Source organism: Sturnira hondurensis, unplaced genomic scaffold, assembly GCF_014824575.4.
Source record: "Sturnira hondurensis isolate 20B ecotype Veracruz unplaced genomic scaffold, ASM1482457v3 Scaffold0023357, whole genome shotgun sequence".
Taxonomy (NCBI): Eukaryota; Metazoa; Chordata; class Mammalia; order Chiroptera; family Phyllostomidae; genus Sturnira; species Sturnira hondurensis.
This window is the reverse complement of record NW_028095988.1, coordinates 2,954,223-2,972,551: the sequence shown is the minus strand read 5'-3', so window position 1 is coordinate 2,972,551 and position 18,329 is coordinate 2,954,223. Positions and strand designations below refer to the sequence as shown.

The 18,329-nt window shown below is 38.7% G+C and overlaps 1 protein-coding gene and 1 pseudogene across 6 annotated transcripts in view; one reads left to right on the top strand and one right to left on the bottom strand.

Moving 5' to 3' along the window:
- Positions 1–18,329, top strand: part of SENP5 (SUMO specific peptidase 5) — a 77,221-nt gene that overhangs the window by 38,298 nt on the left and 20,594 nt on the right. The window lies entirely within an intron of this gene.
- Positions 10,882–12,599, bottom strand: LOC118980930 (nucleophosmin-like; annotated as a pseudogene).

Sequence of the window (18,329 nt, the reverse complement as noted above, 5' to 3'; positions counted from 1 at the left end):
TGTATTTTTGATCATCTTCTTAGATAAGTCCCTTTAACGTTTTATGTAATAAGGGCTTGGTGATGATGAACTTTAACTTGACCTTGCCTGGGAAACACTTCATCTGCCCTTCCATCTAACTCATAGCTTTGCTGGATAGAGTCATCTTGGATGTAGGTCCTTGCCTTTCATGACTTTGAATACTCCTTTCCAGCCCACTCTTGTCTGCAAGGTTTCTTTCGAGAAACCAGCTGATAGTCACGGGAATTCCTTTGTAGGTAACTCTTTCCATTTCTCTTGCTGCTTTTAAGATTCTGTCCTTATCCTTAACCTTGGGTAACTTAATTATGATGTGCCTGGGTGTGTTCCTTCTGGGGTCCAACTTGTTTGGGACTCTCTGAACTTCCTGGGCTTGTATGCCTGTCTCCTTCACCAGATCGGGAAAGCTTTCCTTCATTATTTCTTCAAATAAGTTTTCAATTTCTTGCTCTCCCTCTTCTCCTTCTGGCACCCCCATGATTTGGATGTTGGAATGTTAAAAGTTGTCCCAGAGGTTCCTAAGCTTCTCCTCATTTTTTTGAATTCTTGTTTCTTCGTCCTGTTCTGGTTGAATGTTTCTTTCTTCTGGTCCAAACCATTGATTTGAGTCCTGGTTTCCTTCCCTTTACTGTTGGTCCCCTGTATATTTCTCTTTATTACACTTTGCATAGCTTTCACTGCTTCCTGTTTTTCAACCATACTCAACCACTTTTGTGAGCATCCTAATGACCAGTGTTTTGAACTCTGCATCTGATAGGTTGGCTCTCACTTCATTACTTAGTTCTGTTTTTGGAGCTTTGATTTGTTCTTTCATTTGGGCCATATTTCTTTGTCTCCACATGCCTCTTACATTGTAAAGGGTGGAGCCATAGGTATTTGCCACTGCATGGCAACCCCCATTGCTGTGTTGTGGGGAAGGGGTCAGAGAGGGAGCAGTGCTGTTTGCTTGGTGCCCAGCTTGCTTTCAGTAACTTGTCCTTCTTCCCCCAAGCAAATTAGACCCTTCTGGTGATGATTCACAGTTGTGTGGGCTTGTGTATGTTCTAGGACCCCGTGGTCTCTCCACTGAACTCTCCTGTGTGCCTGGGAAATGCTGCTGCAGCATTTCCCACAGATTTTTTCAGCCAGAAGTTTATGAGGCTTTATTTCCCTGTGCTGGAACCCTGGGTTGTGTGGTCTGTCTCCCTCCACAGTTGCTCCTCCCAGTTTATCTGCACATAGCTGTTGGCCTGCCGGGTCCTTTCCACCCTGCCTGTCTCTGCCCTTCCCACCAGTCTGGATAACTGTTTCTTCTTTAACTCCTTGGTTGTCAGACATCCATAGAGTTCAACTTTCTGGCAGTTCTGGTTGTGGTTTCTTTTTAAATTTGTTCTTGTCCTTCTTTTGGGTGTGCAAGGAGGCAGTGTGTCTACCTACACCTCCATACTGGCTGGCCGGAAGTCTCAATCTTAATTTACAGTATTTTGCTGTGTATAATGAGCAATTTTTTGCCCAAGTTTGTCTTTGAATATTTTATTTATTTATCTTTAGAGGGGGAGGGAAGGAGAGAAATATCAATGTATGGTTGCCTCTCGTGAGTCCCCTGCTGGGAACTGGCCTGCAACCGAGGCATGTGCACTGACTGGGAATTGAACCGCGATCGTGTGGTTCGCAGGCCCACACTCAATCCACTGAGCTACACCAGCCAGGGCTCCCCAAGTTTTTTGTGGGAAAAATAAGGACACACATTATACATGGGTAGTACCTGAAATACCTTGTATCTGTTCTTGTGTTTTGTAATTGTTTGTTATACGAAATTTCTTTTACCATAATATGTTAAAAAATAAATGCTAAAATTTCTTTATAATATAAAAATAGTGTCTAAATAAATTAAAATTGAATTAAGCAATTAAAACAAAATATTTTTCTTGAAAGTTTGGGCCAAAATTGTGAGTGCATGTTATACATGGGAGTGTGTTATTCACAGCAAAATATGCTATCTCTATATTCATTGACTATGCCAGCAACATTAAAAAGGCCCATTTATATTCTATCTTTGATATATTGTGAAAATTACCAGCAATTTCAAATTCTAGTCATAGCCCTAGAGATATTATAACTTTGTACTTTTTATACTGGATGGCTTAGACCAGGGGTGTTAAACTCATTTTCACCAGGGGCCACATCAGCCTCCCAGTTGCCTTCAAAGGGTGGAATGTAACTTTAGGACTGTATAAATGTAACTACTCCTTAGCAGTTAAGTGAGAGCTCAGTGCTGCTGCTGTGTAGAAACAAGGTGTCTGGCTCAGGGCCTTGTGTTTGCCACCTGTGGGTTAGAGAAATTAAGACTAAGTCTTATCTTAAGTAGTTGTGGATGTAGATAAATTTAAAACAAAAAGATTTTATTTATGTATCTTCATCAAGAGGGGAAGGGAGGGAGAAAGACAGGAAGAGAAACATCAATGTGCAAGAGAAACATCTGTTGGCTGCCTCTAGCACACTCCCAATTGGGGACCTGGCCTGCAGCCCAGGCATGCGTCCTGACTGGGAGTGGAACCAGTGACCTTTCCATTTGCAGGCCAGTGCTCAATCCACTGAGCCTCACCAGCTAGGGCTGGAGATAACATTTTGCAAAGTACAAAAACACCTGATTGAACTTTGGATGCAAGGCATCTTAGTAGTGCCAAGAGAAATGAAATGTGGTTGAAGAGTGTAAATCTGGGGAAATAGATATAATGAACTCAGACCTGGGTTTAGATCCTAGTTTAGCCACTTAACTAGTTGTAAGACCTTAGGCAAATTACTTAATTTTTATAAGCCACTGTTTCCTCATCTGTAAAAATCAATAGTATTTACCTTGTGGTGAGGATAAATGAGGTAACACATGCAAGCTAGTAGGTACATGGTAAACACACAGTAAGTGATAATCATTACATATGATGGTAGAATCATGGGAGAAGGCTAGTGTTGCTGAAGTGCAGAGAGCAAAGAAGAGACTGATAAGAAGTGAACCTGATCTAGAGATGTAGAGTCTGTGTCTTGAATTTTATCCTAAGTGTATAGGAATCTGTTGGACGGTTTTAGGTGATACCATGCCATTTGAAGTCTAGTAGTACTAAAGAAGGTGGATGAATTTGGGAACAAAGTTGATATGGGTAGAATAGGAGGCCATGACAAATTGATGGTATTTTGGATTAGAATGGTAGCAAGAGAGGTGAGAGATATGCCCAAATATGAGTGTGATCTAGGAAGTAAAATTAACAGGATTTGGTGATGGGTTGGTTATAGGGATGGAGGGGAAGGAAGTGTGAAAAGTGACTTCCATATATGTGGCTTGTACTGCTTGCTAGACAATGATGTTCTTTATATCAGAAAAGAGTATAGCCCTGGCTGGCATGGCCTAGCTGGTTGGAGCATCATCCCATAAACCGAAAGGTCCTGGGTTCAATTCCTAGTCAGGGCACATGCGACACAGGATGGCTATGAATGTGGCTCAACACAATCATAAATTTACTTAAAATATCACTTAGTTTTGTTACTTAGATATGTACATACTGTATATTAGTGATCACAGAGTTGGGATCTGCTTGATTATTTTAAAAGATTACCAAAAGGGCCTCTGCATAATTAGGGGTATTATGTCAGGACATTTTTGATTACCTGTGGTAATCATGAAAATTATGCACAGACTTTTTTTTCTGGCTCACCAGTCTTCATTAGTGTTTGTGTGTTACATGTGGCCCAGAGACGACGTGAGGTTGGACGCCCTGTACTAGATCTTTATTCCCCTCAAAAGAAAATACACACTTATTCCTCTAAGGAAAATTTGTAAAAATTGATTTGTGTGCATGGCTACAAAGAAAATTATTACTTACTTATATTATTTCTTGATCACAATTCATCCTAATTGAAATAAATAATTAAAGGGGATTAAAAATCTTAACAATTTGAAGATTTTACACACAGACACATTACTGGATAGAACCCTTGGATCCAAAACAAAGTTTTGTACAAACTGTCTACAAAGGTATAGAAGGGGAATACATCTACCAACTGCTATGGAGAGCTGTTTTGAAGAAAAAACTAATAGCCACAAAGGCCTTTATTATTAAGGAAAAAAAAGAAAAATAGAAGAATGAAGTACCAGTAAATTAGATTACATTAAGAAAATTACAGAATAACTAAGAATTTAGAAGCAATAAAATGAAACAGTGAAAGTACTAAGAGAATTCGTAAGTTTTTTAAATTTGTATTTTATAGATTATGCTATTATATTTGTCCCAATTTTTCCCTCTTTGCTCCTGTCCACCCATACCCCCCACTCCCTCAGGCATCCACACACTGTTGTTGAAGTCATGTGTGTAAGTTCTTTGGCTACAATATTCCCTATGCTGTATTTTACAACCCCATGGCTATTCTGTACCAACTTATTTAAAGTTTTAAATAAGTTTTAAAAAACTTAAAAAAACTTTAAAAAAGTTTTTTAAAAAACTTTTTAAAAAAAAGTTGTGCTTATTTAAGCACAACTTATTTGTGCTTCTTAAGCCCCTTACCTCTTTATCCGTTCTTCTACAACCCCCTCCCGTCTTGCAACCATCAAAATGCTGTCCTTATCCATGATCCTGTCCCTGTTCTTTTTGTTTTCTTAGTTTGTATTTTTGATTCAGTTGTTGATATATATATATATGTACTTATTGCCGTTTTATTGTTTGTAGTTTTGATCTTTTTCTTAAACAAGTCCCTTTGACATTTTTATAATAATTATTTGGTGATGATGAACTTTTTTAGTTTTTTCTTAACTTGACCTTATCAGGGAAGCTCTTTGGCCTCACGTCAATTCTAAATGATAGCTTTGCTGGATAGAGTAATCTTGGCTGTAGGTCCATGCTTTTCATGACTTTGAATATTTCTTTTGAGAAATTGGCTGACAGTCTTATTAGAACTCCCCTGTACTAATTCCCCTGTACTAACAGCTCTTCTCTTGCTGCTTTTACAATTCTCTCTTTATGTTTAACCTTTAGCATTTTAATTATGATGTGTCTTGGAGTGGGCCTCTTTGTATCCATCTTGTTTGGGACTCTGAGCTTCCTGGACTTGCATGTCTATTTTCTTCACCAAATTAGGGAAGTTTTCTTTCACTGTTATTTAATTACATTGCCAATTGCTTGCTCTTTATCTTCTCCTTCTGGCAACCCTATGATGTGAATGTTGATGCACTTGAAGTTGTCCCAGAGGCTCCTTACACTATCCATGTTTTCTTGGACCCTTTGTCCTTCTTGTTTTGATTGGTTGATTTTTGCTTCCTTATGTTCCAAATCATTGATCTGATTCTTGGCTTCATCCACTCTACTATTGTTTCCCTTTAAATTTTTCTTTATTTCAATTAGTGTATCCTTAATTTCTGACTGGATCTTTTTTATGCTGTTGAGGTCCTCACTAAGTTCCTTGAGCATCCTTATAACCAGTGTTTTGAACTCTGCATGTGATGGATTGCTTATGTCCATTTTGTTTACTTCTTTTTCTGGAATTTTGATCTGTTCTTTCATTTGGGCCACGTTTCTTTGTCTCCTAGTTTTGGCAGCCTCCTTGTGTTGTTATGTATTAGGTAGAGCTGCTGTGACTGCCCATCTTGGTAGTGTGGCCTAATGTAATAGGTTTCCTGTAGGGTCCAGTGGCTCACCCTCTCCTGTCACCCAAGCTGGGTACTTGAGATGTGCCCATCTTGTAGGCTGAGTACACCCTCCTCTTGTAGTTGAGCCTTGATTGATATTGGGGGGTCAGTGGGAAGGATTTACCCAGGCCAGTCAGTTGTAAGTACTTTCTGTGACCACTGACCACCAACTTGTGCTCTGTGGACCATCATCTGTGCAGAGGCAGTGTGGTGGGGCTCCAGTGTGGTCTGTAGCTGTTCACTAGGTGTGCAGGCTCTTTGGTTTCCTAGGTGGTGTAGACTAAGGTCAGCCCCCACCAATATTCTTCTCAGGCCTCCCAACATTAGTTACAAAGCAACCTGGAGGTTGCTGCTACTTGTGCTGGGCTACTTGTGCTGGGCTTGGAGGTTCCCAGGTGAAGCCAAGCTGTGATCCAAGGCTGGCTGTTGCTAGTGCTAGGTTTGGAATCACTTAGCAAGAGGTTCAGGGGCTAGGGACTCACTGAGGCTGGCTGTTGCTTATTAGAGAGGATGTAGGATGTTGTGAAGCATGAGCCAAGACCAGCCATTCATATGGAAAAGCAACTAAAGGGCTGGTCCCTTTAGTTGGGTGGTATAGAATCTCTGGGGATCTCCAGAGTAGGGAAACAGTGTTAGTCAGGTTGATGGAGTCTTTGATATGGTACCTACCTGCTGACTCTGTGGCTGTGTTTGGGGATGGCTCAGAAAAGGGTCAGTGGCCTCTGCCCATCCTTCTGTCTGGAATAATGCTATCCCCCAGCTCTCGTCCTGATGCCAGACACTTCAGTTCCTACCTCTATGCCACTGGTCCCTTTCTGGCTTCTACCCTGGTGCCAGAGCTCAGAGGGAGTGAATCTGAGTAAGTATGTGAGTGCTCTTTAGGAGGAACTGCTTTGGTGGGAATCCCATGGTTTCTTCCACCAACTCCATCCCCATTGGTTTTTCAGCCAGAAGTTATGATGACTTATCTTTCTGGCATGGAACCCTGGGCTGGAGTTCCCGATGTCAGACTGGGACCCCTCATTCCCAAGATACCCTTTGGAATTTTTATTCACCCCATGTGGGTGTAGGACCAGCTTATTCCATGTCTCCTACCAGCCTGGATGGATGTGGTTTCTTTAGTTCCGTAGTTGTCAGACTTCTGTTCAGCTTGATTTCTGATGGTTCTGAGTGATGTTTTTTCTGTAGTTTAGTTGCAATTTTGATGTGGTTGTGCAAGGAGGCGAACCATGTATATCTACACCTCCATGTTGACCAGAAGTCCACTAGGTGTCTCTGTAAAAGAACTTGTAAAAAAAAAAAGTCAAGGTAATAAAGTCTATTCTTTGTACAACTTAAACCTCAGATGCTATAAAGAAAATTAATTCAATTATGTAAAAAATAGTTTTGCATATATAAATAGAAGCAGTGTAAAAACAAAAATAGTAAGCTGGGAAATAATTTGCAATATCACAGAAGTAATTTTCTTTAAAGGGCTGCTTCTACAAATCAGTAAGAGAAAGACCCCACCAGCTCCTAAGAAAAATGGGTGAATGATACCATTGAAAGCCCTAGCCTGTGTGGCTCGGCTGGTTGGAGCACGGTCCTGTATGTTTCCATTTATGCCGGAAACAAATGGTTGACGGTTCCCATCCCTGACTGGGGGGGTATGGGAGGCAGCCGATTGATGTTTCTATCTCACATCCAAGTTTTTTTCTCTCTCCCTTCCTCTCTCTCTAAAAGCAATGAAATATCTTCAGATGAATATTTAAAAAAACTAAAAGATTTAGAGTAAAGAAAGCCTTGGTTTGTTGTGCATGTAAGTCTTCTGTGACATCTGTGTTTTGTGTTTGTTTTCTCTCAGTCTATTGCTTTTCTACTTTATTTTTAAAGATTTTATTTATTTATTTTTAGAGAGAGAGGGAGGGGCAATATTGAAGGAGAGGGAGAGAAACATCGATGGGTGAGAGAAACATCAGTCAGTTGTCTCTCTTGTGCCCTGAAACTGGGAATTGGTGACCCTTCAGTTTCCAGGCTGGTGCTCCTTCCCCTGAGCCACACCAGCCAGGTCTGGAGATTTTAAATTTTGTTGAAACCTGCCCTGGCTGGTGTGGCTCAGTAGATGGAATACCAGCCTATACACCAAAGGGTCACCAGTTGGATGCCCAGTCAGGGCACATGCCTGGGTTGTGGGCCAGGTCCCTGGTAGGGGGCACACGAAAGGTAACCACACATTGATGTTTCTCTTCCTCTTCTCCCCTCCCTTCTCCTCTCTCTAAATATAAGTAAATAAAATTCTTAAAAATATATAAATTTTGATGAAACCTAATTTACCATACTTTTTCTTAATGTAGTTCTTGCTTTGTATATCCAATCTAAAAAAATTTCCCTGAGATGTTTTCTTTTAATGTTACAGTTTTAGATTTTACATTTACATCTCTGATGTATCTCAATTTTTGTGTAAGACATGAGGTTGGGATCAAGTTTCTGTTTTTTTTTCTCCTTGTGACTATCCCATTGTTCCATTGTCACTTGCTGAAAAGACTTCTCTTTCCCTATTTAATTGCTTTGGCAACTTTGTAGAAAACCAGTTTGACTATATATGTGTTGTATATTTCTGGACGTTATATTCTCTTACATTAATCTCTATTCTTATGCTTATACCATATTATTTTAATCACTGTTAGTAATTTTTTTTAAAGATTTTATTTATTTCACTTTTAGACAGAGGGGAAGGGAGGGAGAAAGAGAGGGAGAGAATCATCAAATAGTTGCCTGTCTCAGGCTGCCAACTGGGACCCTGGCCCGCAACCCAGGCGTGTGCCCTGACTGGGAATCAAACTGGAGACCTTTGAGCCGTACTAACCAGGGCTAATAATAGGTTTTGAATTCAGTATAAGTTAGTTATTCATCTTTTTCCAGATTGTTTTGGAGATTCAAGGTCCCTTTGCATTTTCATACAAATTTTAGAATCAGTTTGTTAATCTCTTCTTTAAAAAAAAATAAAACCTGTTAGATTATGGTTGGGATTGTATTTGATGTGTATGTCCTTTGGGGAGAATGTGTATCTTAACAATATTACATCTTCCAATCCATGAACATGGCATATTTTCCGTTTGTTTGGGTCTTTAATTTTTCTCAGCAGTGTTTTATAATTCTTATTGTGTGGGTCTTAGACATATTTTTAAAAGGTATCCCTAAGCATTTCATATTTCTGAAACTGCTATAAACAAATCTTAAATTTGTATTTTTCAGTTGCTTGCTGTTAGTTTTTAGAAGTACAGTTGATTTCTGTATGTTGACCTTGTATCCTATGACCTTGCCAAACTCACTACCTGGCTCTGTGAGGTTTTTGTATGTTCTGTGAGATTTTCATAGGCAGTCATGTTTGTAATTAGTGAGTTTTCTTTCTATGTTTCCGAACTGTATGTCATTTTTTTTGCCTTATTGCTAGGACTTCTAGTATAATGTTGAATAGAAGTAATCCAAGAGGACATCTTTGACATGTTTTCAATCTTAGGAGTAAAGCATTAAATCATTCACTAATAGTTAATGATGTCAACTGTGAGTTTTTTGGTAGGTGCTCCTTATAAGGATAAAAATGTTTCCTCCTATTCTTAGTTTGCTGAGGTTTTTAAAATCATAAATGGATGTTGATTTTTATCAAATGATTTTCCTGCATCTGAGGAGATGATCTGTAATGTCTCATCTTTATTCCTTTAATGGACCTGAACCTGAAGTTAGTAGCACCTAATCTTGAGACATTCCAGTCTTAGGGCCACTTTATAGCCCTTGAAGCTTCAGCTCACTCGTGAAATAACTTCACTTCTATTTATTGAAAGAACAGTGGTTAGATCAAATCACATAACAGGACAATGTATTTCCATGTGGCAGTAGGCAGTTCTGTATAATTCTCTCATAGGTAGTATGACAGATAATTGAGACCAATAATATAATCTGCCCCACACTTTTTTTAAAAATTATAGTTTGCATACAGTATTCCTTTCAGGTGTACAACATACTGACTTAACATTACATATCTTAAAAAGTGATCACCATATTAAGTCTACTAACCATCTGTTGTTATACATTTATTATAACATTATTGATTCTGCTCCCCATGCTGTACATTATAATACCTGTGACTTACTTTGTAAATTGTAATTTGTACTTCTTTTAAAAAATATTTATTTATTCTAGATAGAGTGGAGGGAGGGAGAAAGAGAGGGAGAGAAACATCACTGTGTGGTTGCCTGTCACGTGCCCCCTACTGGGCACTAGGGACCTGGCCGACAACCCAAACCTGTGCCCTGACTGGGAATTGAACCCACGACTCTTTGGTTCTCAGGCCAGTGCTCAACCACAGGGCTGTAATTTGTATTTCTTAATTCCTTTCACCTTTTTTGCCCATCCCCTTACTCCTTCCTCCTCTCTGGGAACCATCAGTTTGTTCTCTGTATCTGTGAGATTTGTTTTTGTTTGTTCATTTGTTTTGTTTTTAGATTTCACATGTAAGCGAAACCATACAGTATTTGTCATTTTCTATATGACTTGTTTCACTTAGTGTTATATACTTTGTATATCCATCTTTGTTGTTGCAGATAGTTTTGTTTATAGTCGAATAACATTCTGTTGTGTGTGTGTGTCACATCTTATCTATGAACATCGAGTTGCTTCCATATCTTCACGATTGTAAGTAATGCTGCAGTGAATGTGGGGGTGCATATATCTTTTTATTTTATTTTATTTTTTTAAAGATTTTATTTATTTATCTTTAGAGGGGAAGGGAAGGAGAGAAGGAGAGAAATATCAATGTATGGTTGTCTCTTGTGAGTCCCCTGCTGGGAACTGGCCTGCAACCTAGGCATGTGCCCTGACTGGGAATCGAACTGTGATCGTGTGGTTTGCAGGCCCGCGCTCAATCCTCTGAGCTACACCAGCCAGGGGCATATATCTTTTTAAATTAATGCTTTTAGTTTCTTTAGATAAATCCCCATAAGTGGAATTGCTGGGTCATATGGTAGTTTTATTTTTAAATGTTTGAGAAATCTCCATACTGTTTTCCATAGTGGCTGTACCAATTTTACACATACATTTTTGTCTTCCCACCATTTCAATTTGTCTGACCTTCACTACTACTGTGTCCTGTTGTAACATTTCATGCATACTTACAATCCAGCAGAGGGTGGAGTTTCACTTCGGAAACTAAACAGACATTTTTGGACCATGCATTCTTGGCAGTGGAACCCGGACATAGTTTATCAGACACAGTAGGAAAAGTTCTTGCTTTGCATTATAAAAAGAATAGCGAGATACCAACTGTTACAGATGTGAAATAAGATGGAAAATTTTAACAAACCGTTTAAACTATTGTCTTAAGGAAACTTGCACCACTGCCAGAAATTTTGAATAGCCTTCTAGTTGGTCATCTAGAAGCAATTTTTTACATAATCGATACATTTGGCTTCCACTTTGGGAAGAGAAATACCATTTTCTTTTGTTTTTTAAATTATATCTTATTGATTATGTTATTATAGTTGTCCTGATTTTCCCCCCTTAGCTCCCGCTCCACTCCACACCACCTGCTACCTCAGGCAATCCCCCCCGATTGTTCCTGCCCATGGGTCATGCATATAAGTTCTTTGGCTACTCCATGTCCTATACTATACTTTACATCCCCATGGCTATTCTGTAACTACCTCTTTCTGCTTCTTAATCTTCTTACCTCTTCACTCAGTCCCCAACAGCCCCCTCCCATCTGGCAACCACGAAAATGCTCTCCACATCCGTGATTCTGTCTTTGTTCTTCATATTTTTTTTAGTTTGTGTTTTAGATTCAATTGTTGATAGATTTGTAATTATTGCCATTTTATTGTTCATAGTTTTGATCTTCTTTTCTTAAATAAGTCCCTTTGACATTTTGTATAATAATGGTTTGGTAATGATGAACTCCTTTAGTTTTTTCTTGTCTAGGAAGCTCTTTATCTGCCCTTCGATTCTAAATGATGTCTTTGTTGGGGAGAGCAATCTGGCTCTCTCCTTTTCATAACATTGAATGTATTTGCCAGCTTGGGACTCTGATTCCTGGACTTGCATGTCTGTTTCCAGAGAACCACTTTTTTCTATACTTGCTTTCATTTTTGCTCTAGTATCTTCTACAGGCCTGGGTCCTTTTGGTGTTTTCTTTCCTGTCTTTTGAAGGATTCTTGGTATTAATGGTTTTGAGTCTTTTCCATTCTGGTTTGACTTTTTGCTGGAAAATCTCATACAGATTTCTTTATTGGAAGTTTTTCTTCAGCTTCCTCATCATGAAAACCATCATCATTATCTTCATTCTCATGATCCTTGTCAGTGGAAAGTTTTACTTTTTTCTGTGGAAACTTGCTACCACTTCTAGGGCAGAATGCTTTCTAGATATACTTTGGGGTTTCACGTCCTCTTCCCCATCGTCTTCTGACTCTGCACTGTCCTCTGCAGTACTGAGTGCTATGTGCCAAGATGCACAGGCCCTAAACCACACTTGAACTCTAAGACAACAGGCGATATTACTTCAGAGCTACCAAGGGAAACGACTGGCTATACAGACATCATCAGAGTTGCTGCCAGTGTTACTTTAATTGGATTGCCTTCACAGTTCATTGCCTCTGTTTCAACAATGTATAATTCATCCTTTGCACCAGCCCTTAAAATGACCGTTCATCATTTTCATCATTATCCACCTTAAAGTGATGATCTTTGTCAGTCTTTAGTTCAAAACCAAAAAGATAGTCTTGGGGCCTCAGGGGGCTCATGTCCATGTCTGTCAATCTTCCATCAGGTGGTGGCAAGCAATTAGGTGGGAGAGAAGAGGGATGGACATAAACGACTATTGTTCACATAACAGCTGCACAGGATATAATCACACCAGAGAAAAGCAACTCTTACTCTTAGTTGTCTTCTTGATAATAGTCCTTCTAACAGGTGTGAGGTAATATCTCATAGTTTTGATTTGCATTTCCCTGATGACTAGTGATGTTGAGCAACTTTTCGTTTGTGATGATTAGTGACATCTCTAGGTCATCTTTGGAGAAATGTCTGTTCAGATCCTCTGCCCATTTTTTAATTGGATTGTTTGTGTTTTTGATACTAACTTGTATAAAGTCTTTATATATTTTGGATATTAAACTCTTATCGCACATACCATTTGAAAATATTTTCTCCCATTCATAGGTTGCCTTTTAGTTTTGTTGATGGTTTCCTTGGCTATGCTACACCTTTTTAATTTTATGTGGTCCCATTTGTTTACTTTTGCTGTTGTTGTGTTTTCCTGAGGGAACATATCTAAAAAATACTGCTAAGACTGATATCAGAGAGTTTACTGCTTATGCTTTTTTCTAGGAGTTTTGTAGTTTCAGTTCTTACATGTACATCTTTAATCCATTTTGAGTTTATTTTTGTATATAGTATAAGAAAGTGGTGTAGTTTTAATTTTTGCATGTATCTGTTCAGTTTTCCATTATTTATTGAAGAGACTGTTTTTCCCCATTGTATATTCTTCCCTTCTTTGTCATATATTAATTGACCATATAGGTGTTTTATTTCTGGGCTCTCTGTTCTGTTCCATTGATCTATGTGTCTGTTTTTGTGTCAGTATATACTGTTGTTGTTTTTTTTTTTAAATTATAGCTTTGTAGTACTGTTTGAAATCAGGGAGCATGATGTCCCCACCTTTTTATTTCTCAAGATTGCTTTGCCTATTCAGGGTCTTCTTGATATAAATTTTAAGACTATTTGTTCTAGTTCTGTGAAAAATACCATTGGTATTTTGATAGGAATTGTATTGAATCTATAGATTGTTTTGAGTATATGGACATTTTAACAATATTAGTTCTTCTAATCCATGAGCATGGTATATCCTTCTACTTATTTGTTTCTTCTTCAGTTTCTTTCATCAGTGTCTTAATAGTTTTTTGAGTACAGGTCTTTTACCTCCTTGGTTGAATTTATTCCTAGGTATTTTATTCTTTTTTTAAAAGATTTTATTTATTTATCTTTAGAGGGGAAGGGAAGGAGAGAAGGAGAGAATATGTATGGTTGCCTCTCATGAGTTCTCCGCTGGGAACTGGCCTGCAACCCAGGCATGTGCCCTGACTGGGAATCGAACTGTGATCCTGTGGTTAGCAGGCCCGCGCTCAATCCACTGAGCTACACCAGCCAGGGCTATTTTATTCTTTTTGATGCAATTGCAAGTCAGTGGTTTTTAAAATTTTTTTCTGATAATTTGTTATTAGTGTATAGAAATGCAAAAGATTTTTGTATATTAATATTGTTACCCTGCAATTTTACTGAATTCATTTATGAGTTCTAATAGTATTTTGGTATAATCTTTAGGGTTTTCTATATATAGTATCATATCATGTGCAAACAGTGACAGTTTTACTTCTTTTCCAATTTGAATGCCTTTTCTTTCCTTTATTTCATTTTTTTTTTCTTCTTTTTGTCTGATTTCCCTGGCTAGGATTTCCAATACTATGCTGAATAAAAGTGGTGAGATGAGAGTGGGCATCCTTGTCTTTTTTCAGATCTTAGAGAAAAAAAATTTTTAGCTTTTCACTGTTGATTATAATGTTAGCTGTGAGTTTGTCATGTGTGGTGTTTATTTTGTTTGAGGTATGTTCCCACTATACCCACTTTGTTGAGAGTTTTTATCATAAACATGTTCAATTTTGTCAAATGCTATTTCTGCATCTATTGAGGTGATCATATAATTTTTATCTTTCATTTTGTTTATGTTGAGTATCACATTGATAGACTTGAAGATACTGAACCACCCTTGCATCTCTGGAATAAATCCCTCTTGGTCGTGGTGTATGATTCTTTTAATGCAACAGTTTTCAGTCTTTTATCTCACGACACAGATAGTCTAATTACTAAAATTCTGTGTCACATCAAAAAATATATTTTTTGCCCATCTGACAAGAAATGGGTATAATTTTGACTTATAACAGACAGCTATTGTGTTGGCTGTTGTCGTTTTTTAATTTGCTAGTCTAAGGGAAAAGAGGTCAGTGCTTCTGACCAAATAGTCAGGTATTACATGTTTTAAAAATTCTCACAGCACAAGTGTGTTTCAGTACCAGTTGAAAATCACTGTCTTAATGTATTGTTTAATTCAGTTTGCTAATATTTTGTTGGGATTTTTAAAAAGATTTTATTTATTTTTAGAGAGAGGGGAGGGAGGGAGAAAAGAACGGGAAAGAAACAACAGTATGTGAGAGAAACATTAATGTGTGGTTGCCTCTTGCATTCCCCAGCTAGGTACCTGGCCTGCAACCCAGGCACATGCTCTGACTAGGAGTTGAACCAAGGACATTTTGGTTTGTATGCCAGTGCTCAGTCCACTGTGCCATACCAGCCAGGGCTGTTGAGAATTTTTGCATCTGTGTGTTCATCAGGGACATTGGCTTATAATTTTCTTTTCTTGTATTGCCTTTGGTTTTGGTATCAGGGTAATGTTTGGAAGCTTTCCTTCCTCTTCAAGTTTTTTGAAATAGTGTAAGAATGATAGGTATTAATTCTGCTTTGAATGTTTCATAAAATTAAACTGTGAGGCCATCTTGTTCTGGGCTTTTGTTTGTCTGGAGTTTTTTGAATACTCCAAATTCAATTTCATTACTAGTACTCAGTCTTGGAAGATTGTATGTTTTCAGGAATTTATTCATTTCTTTCAGGTTGTCCAGTTTGTTGGTGTAAATTGTTCATAGTATTATCTTATAATCCTGCATATTACTATAGTGTTGGTTGTCACTGTTTCATTTCTGATATATTTATTTGGGCCCTTCTCTCTTTTTCTTTTTTTTTTTTTTAAGATTTTATTTATTTATCTTTAGAGGGGAAGGGAAGGAGAGAAGGAGAGAACTATCAATGTATGGTTGCCTCTCGTGCATTCCCCTTCTCTTTTTCTATTGATGAAACTGGCTAAACTCTGTCAGTTTTATTTATTTTTAAAGTACTGTATTTTGCTGTGTATGAATTGCTTCTGTGTATAATGTGCACCCATGTTTTGGCCCAAACTTTCAGGAAAGAAATCTTTCATTTTAATTTTTAATTCAGTTTTTTATTTCTTTATATTTAGAAACAAAACCAATTATTGTATTTCAGGGTATTATTTCACATACAGATGCCATTATTGCTTTCTGGAATTTCACTTTTAACATGTAAGCGTAAATAGAAAAACATTTATATAGGTACAGAATTGGTACTATCCTTGTATAATGCACATCCTGATTTTTTCCTAAAAAATTTGGGCAAAAAAAATGCACATCATATATGGCAAAATAAGGTACTAGTACTTATTTCATTTATCTTTTGTATTGTTGTTGAAGTTTCTATCTTACTAATTTCCATCCTGATCTTTATTATTTCCATTATCCCACTTACTTTGGGCTTTGTTTGCTTTTTCTGGTTCCTTTAGTGTAACGTTAAACTGTTTGAGATTTTTTTTGTTTCTTGAGGTAGGCCTTGTATCACTATAAACTTCCCTCTTTGAACTGTCTTTGCTACGTTCCATAGATTTTGGAAAGTGTTTCCATTTTCATTTGTCTCAAGAAAAAATTTTTAGAGGACTTCTAAAGGTTTAAAGGTTTAAAGGTTTACATGACCTTTAGCACTTCTGTTTTTCAGTTTCTGTATCCATAAACCTGGGAGATGGATAGAAAGAAATATTATAAAGGATTGACAACTGGTTCTTTCCAGCTCAAAAATTCGAAGTATCTAAAACAATAAATCATATTTGGACTTCCGCCAAGATGGAGGCATAGGTGGAAACACTGTGCCTTCTCCCACAACCAAATTTGAATACAACAAAGGTTTGGAGAACAAAGACACAGCCAAAGAACAGAAAATTGAATTATATGGAAGTCCGACAACAACTAACCATTCAACTGGGACGGTAAGAGGGGCGGAGCCAGTGGCGGAGCAGGGTCTCGCAGGAAAGATGCCCCAACCTAGGCGAGCAGGCAGCCCGACCCAGTCAGGATGTGGGGCAGGCTGACCGAGGTTGCACATTTGCACACAGTGAGAGGGACCACGCAGGCCCCAGGGGGCGAACCCAGGGGTGGAGGGCTGATGGCGGTGGCACACTCGCATGCAGTGGGACGAAACGCGTGGGCCCCAGTGACCGTGGCAGCTGTGGCACCTGTGGTGGCGGCATCGGCGAGAGGCGGCAGACAGGGTCGCCATTGCTCCTCTTTGACCCTGCCCCCACATACAATGTCACAACCCAGCAACTGAGTTGCCCTGCTCTGGTGAACACCTAGGGCTCTGATCCTGATACGGAACAGGCACGAACAGTTCAAAAGATGGCTCAAAAAGAACTCAAAGCCCCAGAGCCCATAACTCTAATCGACCAAGAGATTGCCAGCCTCTCAGAAGCACAGTTCAAGACACTGGTCATCAGGATGCTCACAGAACTGGTAGATTATAGTCACAAATTAGAGGAACATATGAAGGCTAAACTAATTGAAATGAAGGGAGATGCACAGGAAACCAATAGTGATGGAAAGGAAACTGGGACTCAAATCAATGGAATGGACCAGAAGGAAGAACAAAACATCCCACCAGAAAGGAATGAAGAAATGAGAATTCAAAAAAATGAGGAGAGGCTTAGGAACCTCCAGGACATCTTTAAACGTTCCAACATCCGGATTATAGGGGTACCAGAAGGGGGAAAGAAACAGCCACGAGTGGAAAACTTATTTGAACAAATAATAAAGGAGAACTTCCCCAGTCTGGCAAAGGAAATAGACTTCCAGGAAATCCAGGAAGCTCAGAGAGTCCCAAAGAAGTTGGACCCAAGAAGGAACACACCAAGGCACATCATAATTACATTAGCCAAGACCAAAATGAAGGAGAGAATCCTAGAAGCATCAAGGGATAAGGGGACAGTCACCTACAAAGGAGTGCCCATCAGACTGTCAGCGGATTTCTCAAAAGAGACCTTACAGGCAAGAAGGGGCTGGAAAGAAGTATTCCAAGTCATGAAATCCAAAGACCTACAGCCAAGATTGCTTTATCCAGCAAAACTTTCATTTAGAATGGAAGGACAGATAAAGTGCTTCTCAGATAAGGTCAAGTTCAAGGAGTTCATCATCACCAAGCCCTTATATGAAATGTTAAAGAAACTTATATATAAGAAAAAGAAGATAAAAAAGATGAACAGTGAAAGGACAGCAAAGTCACAGTTATTAACAACCACACCTAAAACAAAAGCAAACCAAGAGGACAGCTAGATCAGGAGCGGAACCATAGAAATGAAGATCACATGGAGGGTTAGCAACAGGGGAGTGGGAGCAGGAGAAGGGGGGAGAAGGTACAGAAAATAGCATAGATGGTAGGTAGAAAATAGATAGGGGGGAGGGCAAGAATAGTGGGGGAAATATAGAATCCAAAGAACTTGAGACACCTGGTTATAAACTAAGGGGGGAGAATGGTGGGGGAGGGAGTGTGTGGGTGGAGGGAAATGGGGGGGAATAGAACAACTGTAATGGTATAATCAATAAAATATATTTAAAAATTTTTTTTAAACAAGATTCTTTTTTTTGAAGGTTTTATTTAGTTATTTTTAGAGAGAGAAGGGAGAAAGAGGGAAACATCAGTGTGTAGTTGCCTCTCTCTCACTCCCTGCTGGGGCCCAGGCCTGTGC